This window comes from Tenrec ecaudatus, chromosome 11 (genome assembly GCF_050624435.1).
Source record: "Tenrec ecaudatus isolate mTenEca1 chromosome 11, mTenEca1.hap1, whole genome shotgun sequence".
NCBI classification, from domain to species: Eukaryota; Metazoa; Chordata; class Mammalia; order Afrosoricida; family Tenrecidae; genus Tenrec; species Tenrec ecaudatus.
The window spans coordinates 81,507,308-81,522,336 of record NC_134540.1 but is presented as its reverse complement, the minus strand read 5'-3'; positions in this window follow the sequence as shown (position 1 = coordinate 81,522,336).

Here is a 15,029-nt window from a genome sequence, read left to right as displayed (position 1 = left end):
AGATGTTTGGTGTCCTTTTGGCTGACAATCTACTTTAACCATCCGTCTGAACCTACCAAGCCATAATTCAGACCACTTGTCTATGGGATGCACTTGCAGGACTTTGCACATGCTACTTCCTCCACCTAGAATCCTGGCAAACGCTCCACCTTCTTCCTTCCCAACTCAGCTCAGGGACCGTCTCCTCAAGGAAATGTTCCCAGGCTCTTGCCTTCTACAGAAAGCTAAAGCCTCTTCATATGAAGGGTATTGTGATTGACAAGTTGCCGTCTCCATCGAACAAAGAGTGCGCTTATTTTCCTAAACTTTTTAGTTCCTGTACTTAGCAAAGATTTAGCACGTTGTAGGAACTCAATAAATAAGCGTTGGATGAATATATGTATGGACCATGTATTTCTCACGTGCCCGTATCCCCCTTTTTGGCTGCCGTCCTCCCTGCCCCGTGCGTAATGGGATGGGTTTGTAGAGATTGACCTGGAAAGCCCTGTGGAGCACGCAGGCAGGTGGGCATCAGGTGTGGAGATGGACACAACCGCGCCCAGCGCCCACACTCTCACGGCATGCACACCACCAAAGATCCCTGTGAACTGTGGAGCTCAAGCAAGAAAACTCAAATTCTGAATGTTTTGTCAGTGATATTCAAGAAGATAAATTAACCTAGACTTATAATAGCATCTCCATAGCATTTTTAATCGGTGGAAACAAAAAATACAACTCGCCTTAATGAGAATATGTCTCTTGAGAAAAAGAATTACATTTGCAATGCCTATATCTATCAGAGGAACGAAATGTATACACACAGGTGATTTTTATAAGCCTTCTTTCTTTGGACGTGAAGCAAATCACACCCACTTAAGTGTACTGTTTTTCTGCAAATGCCTTGTCTCAGGAAGACACGCAGTGGCTATAATAATCCTCATATTTCATTTCAATATAATCTAATTCATAGAATGGTCTTTCATTGATTAAGAAGGAAAATTACCCTTCTTCAAAAAGATAGCCATTTTTTGCCTCCAGAAATAAAGCACAGTATATTTGTACATTTCTGTGAAGCTAGTAGCAAATTGCATTAATTAATCTACTTCCACATCATTTCATTCTTCCTGGAGGCATCAAACAAATGCTGGCACATTTTATATAAAACTAGTTACCTGATGACAAATTATCTTAATAGCTGAAAATACCAGGACCATTCTAGACAAAGCTGTATGAGAAGTTAATACAATGATTTTGAGCCAACTGGCTGCAACCTTAAGTTATCAAGAAGCCTCTAACACTCGTGATTTATTAGTGTTTGATGTGGACAAAATCCCGCCGGGCTCCATGCTCACCTCGTTTTACCGGTTCTGGATCCAGAAAGGGGTTTTCTGCAGGCATTTCTGGGCAATATGCTGACCAGGGATCAGCACATGACTGTTTATTAGTGAGTCAGAGAGATTGCGCCCATCTCCAGCAGTCAATACTGACAATAAAACAGAAGCAGACTAAACGATTCCTCCACTTCTCAGCGCTCAGAGAATTTTCTAGGATTCAAGGAAAATCCTTGGAGGCCGTGCATGCTTTCCTCCTGCAGCTACTCCCTCGGAAAGCTATTAAAGAGGTGTAGCCGCTGCTCTGCCTTTGGCTCTCAATCCTCTTACACTCCACGCACACGGGGGTCTTGCGTGTTTTGTCTCCAAACGTTCAGCCCCTGAGACTCTTGGACAACAGACTGACCTTAGGCTACCAGGAGTCAGTTTGCTTATGCAAAGAGAATAGAAGTATCTAGAAATTTCTATCCTCCTCCTGGAAACTAGTCAAAGTATACTGCCAGGCTATCAGCACCCCAGTTCCTTTATTCCTGTGAGACGTCAGTGGGGTTCATCCGAGTGGGATCTTGCGGATAGCACTCTCTCCACCCTTCCCACCGACCTCGAGTGACCAGCAGCCTTAGTTTTCCCGGAAGAGCCCCAACCAGAAAGCCCTGGCAACCTATTTCCAAAATAAATAAGTAAAATCTGCAATGGAAACAACATAGTACTGGGATGTCAAAACAAACCAACCAACATGCATGCTCATCAAAACACTGGCAACACAGTAAGAAAGAAGGAGCTTAGATCGTAGGAAAAATAATTTGGCAATAACATAGCTGACACAGGTCTAATCTCTAAAACAAATAGAAAATTCCAACACCTTAACAACAAAAGACAATTCAAATATAGACTCAGCAAAAGGTTAGCACAAAAGCTTCACCAAAGCACACATCCAGGCAGCTAACAAACACATGTAAAAATGCTTGTTATCTCTGGCCATTCGAGAGATACCAAGCAAACCTGTAAGAGTTTATCTTCAAACCTGTCAATAACAGCACTGATTAAAATAACAGAGAACAAATGGAGGTGGGGAGACTGTAGCTCTTATCCCTTGCTGGTTGGACTGTGAATGATGAAGCCACTATGAAAATTGGAAGCGTGGTGCCTTAAAAAGCTAGATGTTGAAGCACCACGTGATCCAACAGTCCCATCACTAGTTAATGAGCATTGTGACGCACATAGACATATGCACACCCGGGCGATTCAGAGACCCCTCATGATGCTTTCTCCTGGTAGAGCATTCCCTTGTGTGTCCGTTCCATAGTCGGTCTATCCGTTCACCCACTGATGGACACTGAGGAGGCCCCTCGACAAGATGGATTGGCAAAGAAGCTGCAACCGTGAGTTCAAATATAGCAACCATTTTCAGGATGGCTTAGAATCGGATGGTATTGGATGCTGTTGCTCAGAGGTTAGCTAGGCATTGGTACCAATGCACTAGTGCGAAACAGTAGCAAGAATAAAATGCCCAAAAATGCATATGAAGAATGTGCTATTTAGACCGATCAACTAAACAAGAAAGAAAACAAAAAGAAGACATTTCCCTAAAGCCAAGGAGGCATAGACAGGAATGGGCAAACAAAGCAGACAAAGGGAAACAGGGAAGGCAGGGCGGGCATGCAAGCAAGGTCATGGAAAATTTTGCATACGAATATTAAATTGCTATGTGTACCTTTACCTAAAGCACAATAAGATGTTGAAATAAACCATAAAACCTATGGACTGCAGTTCCACTTTGATGCACACGAATCAGTATTAGTAAGCATAGCCGATAACTATCCCACTTTAGCAATGAAAGTTGCAGGCCCCAGAAAGTTCCTTAGTCCTGGGGAGAGGGAGCTGGTCATGCAATGCCGCTCTACTCCGGACACCGGGGTTCCCTGCCGCACCGCCAGACGGCTCATCTTTGCCTAAATACACATCCCCAGGCCTGCCTCTGGGGAACCAACTTAAGGAAACAGCTAAGTTTTAAAGACATCCTTTTAATTTTCTAATTTTTTTTATCAGTAACTTAGGGAATTTCAACCATCCTGGTCAGCCCTAAGCGATGCTTTCAAGGAGGAGAGCAAGGTCTTCTGAAATAGACCTCGAATATTCCATCTTCAGAACCCCTACTGCCACTTTCCAGGAACAAAATGAACCTTCTATCGCTACCTTTAATGCAGTCCCCCTTGCATCCTGCAATTTATTCTCAGAGCCACTTTGTTCAAATGGAGTCAAATCACACCGCCCCTCTGCACAATCCCCAGCAGCGCTCAGCATCACGCTCCGGAAACCTAGCCTTTGCTATGACCGCCAGGGCTATACGACAGTGTGTTCGGACCTTCTCCCCACCACCTCTATCCCATGCTTCCCCTACTGTCAACTCTGACCTCCTCCTCACTGTCAATTATCCCCAAAGGCTCTTAACCTAGGTCCTTGGCGATTGCTCTTGCCTTGGCCCGGAATCATGCTCAGTCCCTTCAAGTCTTGACACATCCTCACCCCATTCAGCCCATCTGACCTTTCCCGCCACACCAACCACGGACACTTCATATCCCCTTTCTGTCTTCATTCTTTTTAGCAGTTACTTTATGACTTGCAGCATGTAACCTCTGTAGTCTTTCCATCTGCCCCACAGGAGCATACATTCCACAAGCACAACGTTTCCGTCTATTTTGTCCTCCACTGTATGCACGATCCCAGTCAAGGTCTAGCTCAGCTGGACTTGCCATGTCGAAAATTGGTCTCAGCTTCATACGCTAATCATATGACGCTATAACATCTGTTGCAGATCTTGTTCCATGTAAAGAGATACTGAGATTTGCATACAGGAAGTTCACTGAAAAGGTATTCATGGCCACTTTTCCTGTTACCGTGGGTGAGAGAATGGACAGCGAGCCTGTTACCCTGTGCTACAACTGAGACAGAAAGCAGAATCGATGACAAGGAGCTATGGGGCTGGAGTAACTGGGCAGAGTTGTTCCAACCGAGGTAGAGAGAACAGGTCAGTTGATTCCCCATACATATTTGGGGCTTTTCCTTGTCTTTCCAACCTCCCCGCTTCTGCGTGAGACTCTTGACGCCAGTCTGGGTGTCAAAAGCACGTCATCACTGTTCTACGTCGCATCAAGTTCACAGGTGGCACGTGATCTCCTAGAGCACTAGAGCCCTAGCAATGCTGGTGTAAAACAGGCTCAGGAACCTGTTCTGACCATTTGGGAGGATAGAGCACCAGTTGACCACGCAGTCATAGCTGCCTTTCATGACCCTGGAGATCCGTAAGGCCTGCCGAGCAATAATATCGGGGCAGAGCCAGAAAGCATGGTCAAGTGGAGGCAGAACATCTGGAATCAGGTGTGAGCAGGGTCAGAAAGGGCCTCCGTGAGCAAATTGCCCAGAGTCTGGTACCATCCACCACAATTGCTCAGGTATATGTGCATGAACTCCTGGCCCCATGGGGTGTCCCTTACAGCCAGTGATGAGGGAAAGAGCTGATTTGGGCTCATAGGTAGATTTTTGTCAATATATTGCTACATTGTGATGACAACAGTGAAAGGGGGTTGTTTTGTGTACTTGTGTGCTTGAGGGAATGGTACAGACTGTCAACTCACAGTACAGAGGAAGCTGCCGTCTGCCCCAACAGCACAGTTGCCTTACTGACGTGACCCACCGGACTCCTAATGAGATACCTCTCTCTTATCAAATATGAAATCTGGCTGTGACTTTTATTGCTTCAGGACTATAGTTAGCAAACCGTAGCTCAAGTCAAAATATACTATGTGATCAAGGAAAACAAAGTTCATGTGGCACATGTGCATTTAAACAACACGACAGCAGGGGAAGCATTTCTCTTCTTAACCCACAGCCAGGTGTCTTTGAAGATGCACCTTTCAACACAAAAGCTGTGCAGTCTAGCATAATGATTCTCACAGTGGGTCTCCAGACCGATAAAACCAACATCCCAGGGATTGTTAGTTAAATGACCAGTTCCCATGCCTATTGAATTCAAAGCTCTGAAAGTGGGCTGAGCATTTTATGTTCTAACAAGCGTTCCAGATAATTCTGATGTCCATTCAAGTGTACGACCAGTAGCCTACCAAATAACTTTCACTGAAAATTCTTTCTCTAGAAACCCCAGCTCTGAATTGTTTAATTTAAATCGCCAATGCAACACTATTGACATTTTGAGTCAAGAAGAGATTACTTTTGGTAGGGAACTAGCCTGTGCTTTGTAAGATATTTAGTATCATCTCTGGTCTCTACCTATTGGATATCATTCACACACACACACACACACACACACACGTTGTCACAACCAAAATGTATGCTGACATTGCCAAAGCCTTAGGATTGAGGGGAGAGGGGATTCTCAGCCTGCTTAAAAGTCCATGCATTAGACAATTCTTTTAAAGCAAGAACAACCACCTTAGGTTGTGATTAAGTCAGCCTGACAACATCCATATTTTCAATAATGGGACCCTGTAAAGTCTGGTGCAGGTCAGTTTCCTCAGGAACACCTGCTGAGATCTCTATGCAGGACTTTCACTGGGGAAATATTCCCAGGAACAATTTCTGTGAAGTGTAAGGGAATCAGGAATGGAGCTGCTGGACCGCGATACAGTCAAAGGGAGAATTCAGTCAGTCTTATGGGGAGTCATGGGCCTGGGATGACCTTCTAGAGCTGTCCTTTTCGTTATCAATCTAGACAAAGAAAACAGTCTTTTATGGCTCGCTCTCAATAGGTCAATCGCTGTGCGCTCCTTCCCTGGTCCTACCTTACATGAGAGGGATTCCTCATGGTCAAGCCCTCAGCTGCTGACTGAAAAGATGGCCCTTTAAACCCACCGGCCATTCCACAAAGTGAAGAGGTGTTAGTTTGCTTCCACAAAGGTTGACAGCCATAGAGCCCCTGCAGGGCAGTTTCACTGTCTTAAAGGGTCATTATGAGTTAGCAGCAATTCAGCAGCAGCGAGCTTGGGAGTTTTCCTTGGGAACTGAGGTGAGCAACAGCTGTAAACTGCCAGCAAGCAAGACCTCAGATAGCTCAAGGAATTGGTACCTAGGGCCTGGGTGACAGACCACCACATCGACCACAGCATCGGCGCTTCACAGCATCGTGACCCTTCCTATTAGCGGATCTGCTGTTCTACTAAGTGCTATAACAAGCGTCTGTACCCAAACCCCTGCCATCTCAACGCTGGCCGAAAGGAAACTTCTCGTCAAATGTTCATTCGTGTTGCTAGGTGCCATCTAAGGAGTTCCAACACTTAGTGACCTTGTGTACAACAGAACACTGTGTTGTTGTTCACCACCTTGCAATTGTTCCTTTGTTTGAACCCATTGTTGCAGCCACTGTGTCAACCCGTCTGTCATAATTACATAATTCCCTGTCAACTTGAAGGGGAGAAGTGGACTCTAGCCTGTCCATCATGATGTCTAGCCCGATGCCTCCCTATGGGTGTGGCCTCTTCATATGGAGGGTCCTGGGAACCTACCCCCCCTCTCTCATTGCCTTCACCTTCCTGCTGAAGAGCCATTCTGAGACGTGCCAGAGCCCTATGGTGAACTGCACCATTGGATTCGCAGGACTTTGCACCCACCAGCCTACGACCATCCTGCATTCTGCATCATTGCATGTGGCTGCATAGAGCTGAAGAGGGACTTATGGACTAGTATTGGACTTACAGACTTGAGTTGGACTGGGCTGGGATGTTTTCTTGGTCTATAATGGCCTCCTGATGTAAAGCTCCTTCTTGCACATATAGAAGTGTCCCTGGATTTGTTTCTCTAGTCCACCCAGCCTAGCACACCATCTAGTCAAGAGTCTTCCTCTGCTACTTTACCAACTGTGGTTGCCTTCTCCAGGGACCAATCCTTCTTGATAAGAAGTCCAAAGCCCTTGAGAGAAAGTCTCACCATCCTTACTCCTACGGGCCATTCTGTCTGTACTTCTTCGAAGAAAAATTGTCTGTTTTTCTTGCAGACCATAGTATATTCGATATTCTTTGGAAATACCATAATTGAAAGGCATCAGTTTTTCTGCAGTCGCTGGTCACCTTTGGCAAGCCTCCATTGGAACTGAAAGTACCATAGATTGGGTCAGAGCCATTTTATTCCTCAGAGTGACACTTTTGCCTAGTAGAACTTTGAAAAAAGATTTCAAAGCAGGTTTCCTGGATGCAATATGTCATTTGATGTCTTGATTGCCGCATCCATGAGAGTTGATTCTCGATCCAGGTGAAATGAAATTCTTGAAAGCCTCCGTGTTATTTTTTGTTCGGTTGGTTTTGGTTTTGGTTTTTGATGTTTGCCATTGATGTTGCTGACTGAATATTTAAATAGACTTTCTAAAACACGTTGTGAGCAAACTCCATAATCCATACGGTAGTCCTCTAGCCCACAGGAACACCATTCAGTCTAATGGATATACAACCTGCACAGTTGGCCCCTCTGGAGTCTGACAAAGAAGCCAGTGTGAGGGAGGCTGAGGGATTGATTTTCTGGCTCTAATTTGACTCCGCTGTCAGAAACTAATTACATATTTTAGAAGACTTCAGGGTGTGCAGTGTGTCATCTTCTTGATTTCTGTTCAGAGTGACAAACACTAGAGCAGATAATTAGCACTTATCAGCTCTGGCCAGCCTCTTCTCTCCTGGCTACAGGAAGGCATAGTCTTCAGACTGGAAACGCAGCACACCCCTGTCTCTGAACTCTCCAAAAGAGGCCAAAAGTAAAACAAGTGTGTTCAGTGTTCCAGCCTCTTCTCTGGGAACACCTGAAACGGTCCTCTCTATTGTACTAAAAAAGACTTTAGACATTTTATGGGCCTAGGCAAGCCCTTGACACCCACACATCCATCTGACCATTGTCTTTTAGTCCTGCATGTGTTCATTGATTCAGCATTTATTGAGTTCCGATCAGCATGGGCCTTCAAGACTTCAGCAAAGACCCTGTGACCCTCAGCCCTTTCCATGCAATGGAAGCTCTGCCTTCCACTGGGCAGGCTGGCCTGCAGCATCCAGTGTGTGCGGTATGCATTGACTTTTCATAGTGAGTAAACTTTTGAGTAGATTCCTTTAAATTGCTTCTTTCCATAATTTATCATCCTGAAAGGGTGACATCTGTAAAAAATACCTAAAATTAAAAAAATTAAATGCTTTCAATATGAATTCTGAATCTCATTAATCATCTGCAAGTAAAAAATATATAAATTAAAGCTGGCATGCATATGAAGGAGGAAGTGCCTTAAAAGGTTTTTCCCCCTTTCAGGAAATTGCTATCCACATGCAAACTTTTAATGTATTGCTTAGAACATCATATTGAAATTGATGTGTCCATATGGCTGTTTCTACCCTATGTATCAGTGACTGGAAATCAGGAGTCATCATTTTGTCTTTGTTCTTTGTTTGTGAAAATCCAGGATCTGGGTGAGGAGAGTCACAGACCAAGATGGGGGACGGAAAGGGCATTTACTGGAAACTTCATATCCAACACTGGCCAAGATTTCACCAGCCGGCTGCAATGAACACAAAATAAAATAAAACAGAAATGGCCTGTGCTTTTGTCAGAACACAGTTTCACTGATACTCCTATTTCCTATTCAGCAAGCAGGGAAATATTGTCACTGTAAGTAAAACTATCGTGACAGCCTTATATTTACACATCTTCCTCTTGTGATCGTGTTGCTTTAATTGATGGTTGATCATCTATTTGGGATCACACACAAGTTTTCAAATCTATCACCGCACACTAAGATTTTCTAATATCTTACATACTTTACGGGATTTGGTTTACTTCTGATGCCCTACTTTGAAGCCCAGAAAATGAATAGCAAGCTCTCAGAGAGAAGTGGCATTTTCAGCTCTCTGCTCATCCCTCTGCCAAGAGTTACCTGGCTTTCTCAGAAGCAGACAAGAAACTTGTATCTTCATCCACTTTGCCACATGGCAGCACAAAGATAACATGGAGACACGTGCTTGGTGGGAGTGAGAGATATGGCTCCGTCACTCAGTCCTCAGACTACAGCTATTTTTGCTTCAGGAGAGTTTGAAAGAGCATTGGCCCATAAATATATTTAGGTGCACGACATTGGATTTCATAATCTATGACCAATTTCATGTATCAATTTTCACAGAACCCTGAATAAAGCATTATAAATGGTTTAATTTGAGATAGTTTCTTCCCAGTAGTATACATTTTAAGAAATAAAGAAAAATAGGTAGAATAAGTATTAATTCATCCCATCAATTAGCTGTGACAAGTACATTACTGATCAAAGTAACCCACTGTCATCGAATCATTTCTGACTCATAGTGACCCTGTCTAGGAGTCCCAAGGCTGAAATCTTTATGGGAACAGATTGCCTCATCTCTATCCACAGAATATCTGATGGGTTTGAACTGCTGATCTTGTAGTTAGTAGTCCAATGTTTACTGGACCTGCTTAATCAATGATGTTGCAAAAATTCATATAACATGATGTGATTATCTGGCTGTCTAATAAGCCAGGTCTGTGACATTCCATGATTGGATAGAAAAGAAACCTGCCTGGCCTTCCATCTGGCAACGGCACACCTTCTGAGGAAGTCCTTCAGGTGTGACTTACAGACTAAAGCATACAGTGAGATAATTATCCCCAAGTTCATCACCTAAGAAACTCTTCTGTATTGTTCCTGATAGTCCCTAAGAAATCTTCTCCAATTTCTTTCTAAGTCTCATTTTTATGAACACGGAATTGTTATGGTCATAGATAACACTGTCCTGGCACAGTGGGGTTATCTGTCAGGAATGATAAAGTTCTGCCACCCCCAGCAAGGCATTCAGGTAAATGGACTCCACACACACTTCCCTCTTGGCAATGCTTGCTCGGTCATTCTCATCGAAATGGGGGCTTATTTTCAAATAAATAAATAAAGTCTATTCTGTTTCATATCCCTACATGCATGAAAGGGGAAAACACTGTGCTGCAGGGAATTCTCAGGTTGTGCTTTGTCTTGTTTGTTTGTTTCAGACTGTTTTATTAGGACATAATCCCAACAGCATAGCAGTACTTTAGTCATATCACGCAGTGTTGTACAGTTACTACCACAGCATTTCCAAAGCATGTCCCCTTCTTGTAGTCCTTGATAATAGCTCCCCATCCCCTCCCCCCACTCCCCTGCCATACCCTCCAGGAACCTTATTCTAAGGGACTCTACTTAGTCTCTCAAGATTCCCTCCAAATGGGTTTCATATACGAAAACACACGCAAAATACATCGCAGAGAGTCAAGAACACTACCAGCAATAACAAAATATAACAGAGATAAACCCCAACTTGAAAAACAAAACAGAAAATGTAAAAAAAAAAAAAAAAAAAAAGATCAAGCTCAAAGTGTATCCAAAGAGAGATCAAGGTCAAAGTTTTGACCAAGTCAGATTTAACGTTTTAATCGACTATAATTGTCCCTACAATGCTTTCTGTCTGATGACCAGGTTATTGCCATCCCTCAGGTATGGTCAGAGGGAAGTCACTGGAGGCTCATTCCATGTATAGATCCTGTAAATGTATTGTTTTTTGCTTTTTAAGTAGATAATTAAATCTTTCTTCCAGGTGAACTACAATTGCCCACCCTTTGGTTCAAAATTAAATGTGTTTGTACCACATAGTACTCCCTGAAAATTGACACCACTCCTTTAACAATGAAATTACATAAAACTTGGCTTCCAGTCCCAGCATCACCAACCCCATCCATGTGTCTATTGTCTGAAGGTTGAGCTCCCAGCTCTGAAATGTGCTAGCTGGGTAGCACTGAACAAATCCTATGGACGTTTTGAACTTCACTCTTCTCATTAGGGAACTGCCTTCCAGGAATATCTTAATGATTGAAGTATAAGACAGACAGACAGACAGACAGATCCCCCTAAGCACACATTAGAGACACGTAAGAATAATTAGGTTCAGAATCTGACCGTCTGAAAGTAGAAATCTGCTTATAGAGTAGTCTGCTAAACTCTTGCCCAAACGTTAAAAGACATTAGGGCAAGCTACTTGTAAGTTTATGGGGAAAAGAAAATAAGTATTTATTTTAAAATGTGATTTGTAATACACAGAAATGAGCTAAGAGATGTGAGTATAAAGATACCTACTACTCAATTGCATGTAAGATTGAAAGCAGGAAAACACTGCACATCACTTAAGAGTGGAATCTATCGATGCGAATGTCAATAGGCATTGCAACAAAATCATAGAAACTTCTATGAAACAAAAATACCAAAGGGTGAAGATATTTTTTTTCTTGACATCTTCTCCATCCAGGTCTCCACACTTCTGAAGTCAGTCTTTCTTTCCATCTGCCTAGTTCTTCCCCCAAAGAATCCAGCGCTCTGTGATTTACACTGCATCAAACTGGCAGTTTGGGCAACCTCAAGGGACTCAAATTTTATCTGTTTTTAATGTTCTCTTAGTTTGGGGAGCAAAAAGGTGTCAGAAGAGACAAAATCAGGACTGCAGGGTGGATAGGGTAACATTTCCCAGCAAAGTTCTTACAGGACAGCCTTTGAGGCCGTCAAAGAATGAAGAGTTCGTTGTCTTGGTGGGGAAACATGTCTGGGTGCAAATTTCCTGAACGTTTCTCCCCTCAAAGCAGTTTCAACTTTTCTTTAAAACGTTTTACCTAATAAACCAGAGACTTTTTCCTGTGGACTTCCAAAACATCCACCAACATTACCCTTTTTTAATCCAAAAACCTCGATGTAATAACCTGAGCAGACCTCTCCACCTTGTATGTAACTGATCCTGAGAAGCCGCTACTTTGATGAGACCCAGCTAAGAGCATATTGGTGAAACCAGACACGCCCTTGGTGGAGATTTGTTCATTAAAACCATCTTCATTAGCTTCACCCTTACTTAACAGAATGATGGAAAGATCAGCGTCGGCACCTATCAAGTCAAAAGCTTGTTTAAAGTACAAAATACTGAACCATGTGAGATCCCAGCATTAGGAACCATTGCAGCAATAGTAACGCCAAAAGCTTCTTCCACCCGTGCGTCCACATCAAACACCGTCTCTTGAACATTGAGTTTGACGATCACCCCTCTTTGGGCTTCTGTTTGAATTCTCCCAGATCTTCCTTAAAACCATTGACTCTCCTGAAAATGAGTGTCTTATGGAAGCCACCCTTTCCATTAATTTGTTATAAAACTTCAGTGATTTGGAAAGCTGTCTACTTGAGTTTTGTTTTTAAACTTGTATTAGCTCTGAGTTCATATCACGTTTCACCACGGCACAACATAGGTTGTGCGATAGCTTGCCAGCAGCCACCCACTGATGACAGAGACAGGTTTAAAAGCTTTTCATTCGGAGTAAACCAGTGCAGGTATGCGTCAGAATCCCGAGAGACACATTTTCTTTTACTTACTGGGTAATGTAATATTATACACTCATTAAAAGTATTTTAGAAAAATACTTAATGTCATATTAAATGTGCACACTGTACACATTAAATGTGCATATTGCCGAGTAATAAAACATAATTTAAACAAATCAAGATGGTCCACAATGTGTGTATAATATTTTATCATCAGAAATGAAATTAACTTGTGTTTAATACATGACAATTTGCATTGGAAATACAGTTTTAACATATATATCTCAAAAAAAATAACCAGCAAATAAAATTTGCTCTGAGAATTTATCTTTTTAATAATGTGTCATTCACCTAGAACTCAGGTTTGTTTTTTAAATACAGTTCTCCAATATAAACTATCAAGTATATTTGGGGTAAGCTTAGAATTCCAGGACTGAGATAAGGGAAGAATAAAGATGTGATTGAAACAAGAGGTTGCCATGGCAAAAAGGCTACAGAAGCTTCCTTGAAAGACCTCTCGGTGGCCCAATCTACACAACGATGGCGATAGATAGATAGATAGATAACTGGTTAAATAGATAGATAGAGGAAGCTCCTACTTGCTGTAGACTCTCAATTAGTAAATAACATTTTATAATTGCATTGTTCTTCCATAAAATGTTTAAAATTTTGTTTTAGTTGTTGTTAGGCATTTGATTTCCTAACACTATCTGGTTCCCTCATCGCTGCCTCCATGGGCATTGATTGTGGATCCAAGTAAAATGGAATCCTTGAGAAGATTAACCTTTTCTCCATTTATCGTGATACGATTTATTGGCTGGGTGGTGAAAAGTTTTGTTTGTTTGTGTTTGAGGTGTCATCCATATTAAAGGCTTTGATTTTAATCAAGCGTTTAAAGTCCGTTTCTCTTTCAGCAGGCGAGATTGTGCCTTTGTATATTGTAGGTTATCAATGAGCCTCCCCTTAATCCTGGCACTGTGCTTTCCTTTTTCACACAGTTCAGCTTGTTGCATTGTTTGGTCAGCGCACAGATAGAAAGTGTCACCCTTCACCCACATTTCCTGATTGAAAAGCCTAGGAATGGCCCCCAGTTCTGTTCCATTGACAGCCACTTGGCATGGTAACGTTTGATGTGGGAACTCCAGCTTTGTTATTGCTGTTGTTTTAATTTGTCAACCTATGTGATTTTGAAATTACTTTAAAATAAAGAGCTAAAATGAAGTTCAGCAATTAAGTAAAATTTTCCCCTACTATCAGATTACTGTTTTAGTTAAAAAAGAGACAAAAAATTCACAACTCATAGACCTATCATTAAAAGATATGCAGTTTCTGTTGCTATTGTTTTTTAATGATTATTTTAAGTTAATGCATTTTAATGATCAACACCCATGTATATGAAAAGGGACTTTGGTAACGCCTCTTGAATTTAATCAAATATATGACCCTAAATTCTTATAGGACACTAGAGACTCATACTTCTAGTACTCTAAGAATCAAATCCATATGTTGAAATATAGCTGGACAGAGCTGACTCACGGCCCTCACGCCACCATCAGCTAGTCCCATCTGGAGAGCACAGCACTGGTGGCCTCAAACAGCCTCCGACAGGCAGCAAAGAGTCTGATGACAGCCAGGAGATGGTAACAAGTTTTCCAGAAGCACAGAGAAAAGGCTAAAATTATGTTGAAATTATGTAGAATCACTTCCTTAATATAGAATCTTGATCAAAACCCAAAGCATCAGACACAGTTACAAGCCATCTACTTGGTAAAGCATCATCATGTAGCTGTTGAGCAAACGAGCAAGAGGCAGTAAAGTGGGCCTGGGCTCTCTTCTCAACCATCAGAACCATATTTCCGGAGATGATTTTGCGCCCTCTCCATCATCCGAAATGGTGGTTTCCAGCTATACAATGGGTGAAAGCAAGCTTATGATTCGGTGTGAGACAGCACAAGTGATCCAGTTTCCTCCAGCTGGAACTAGGTTGTTGCTATAGCAACAACCAGATGATGGACAGATTTTTGAATGTGCAAGTGGTCTACTGTGATAAGAGCTTCCAGGGTTTCTGCTAAGTATTTTCAAATCTGCTCAAATGTGCACGCTGTCTAATGATAATAAAAGCTATGTTTCAAGATAGATTTTAAATGCCTTTCTTTTAAAATTCGAAATTATAAGAGAGTATGAACTATTTTGGGTTCTGAAGAGTCATTTCTATTAATATCCAGTGGCATCACTAGGGGATAGGGGGAGTGCAAATCACACTGGGTGACACTGGCAAGAGGATGGCACCAAAATGATTAGAAATTTTTGTGCAAATATGCAGTGCAAAAATGATCATTTAAAAAATA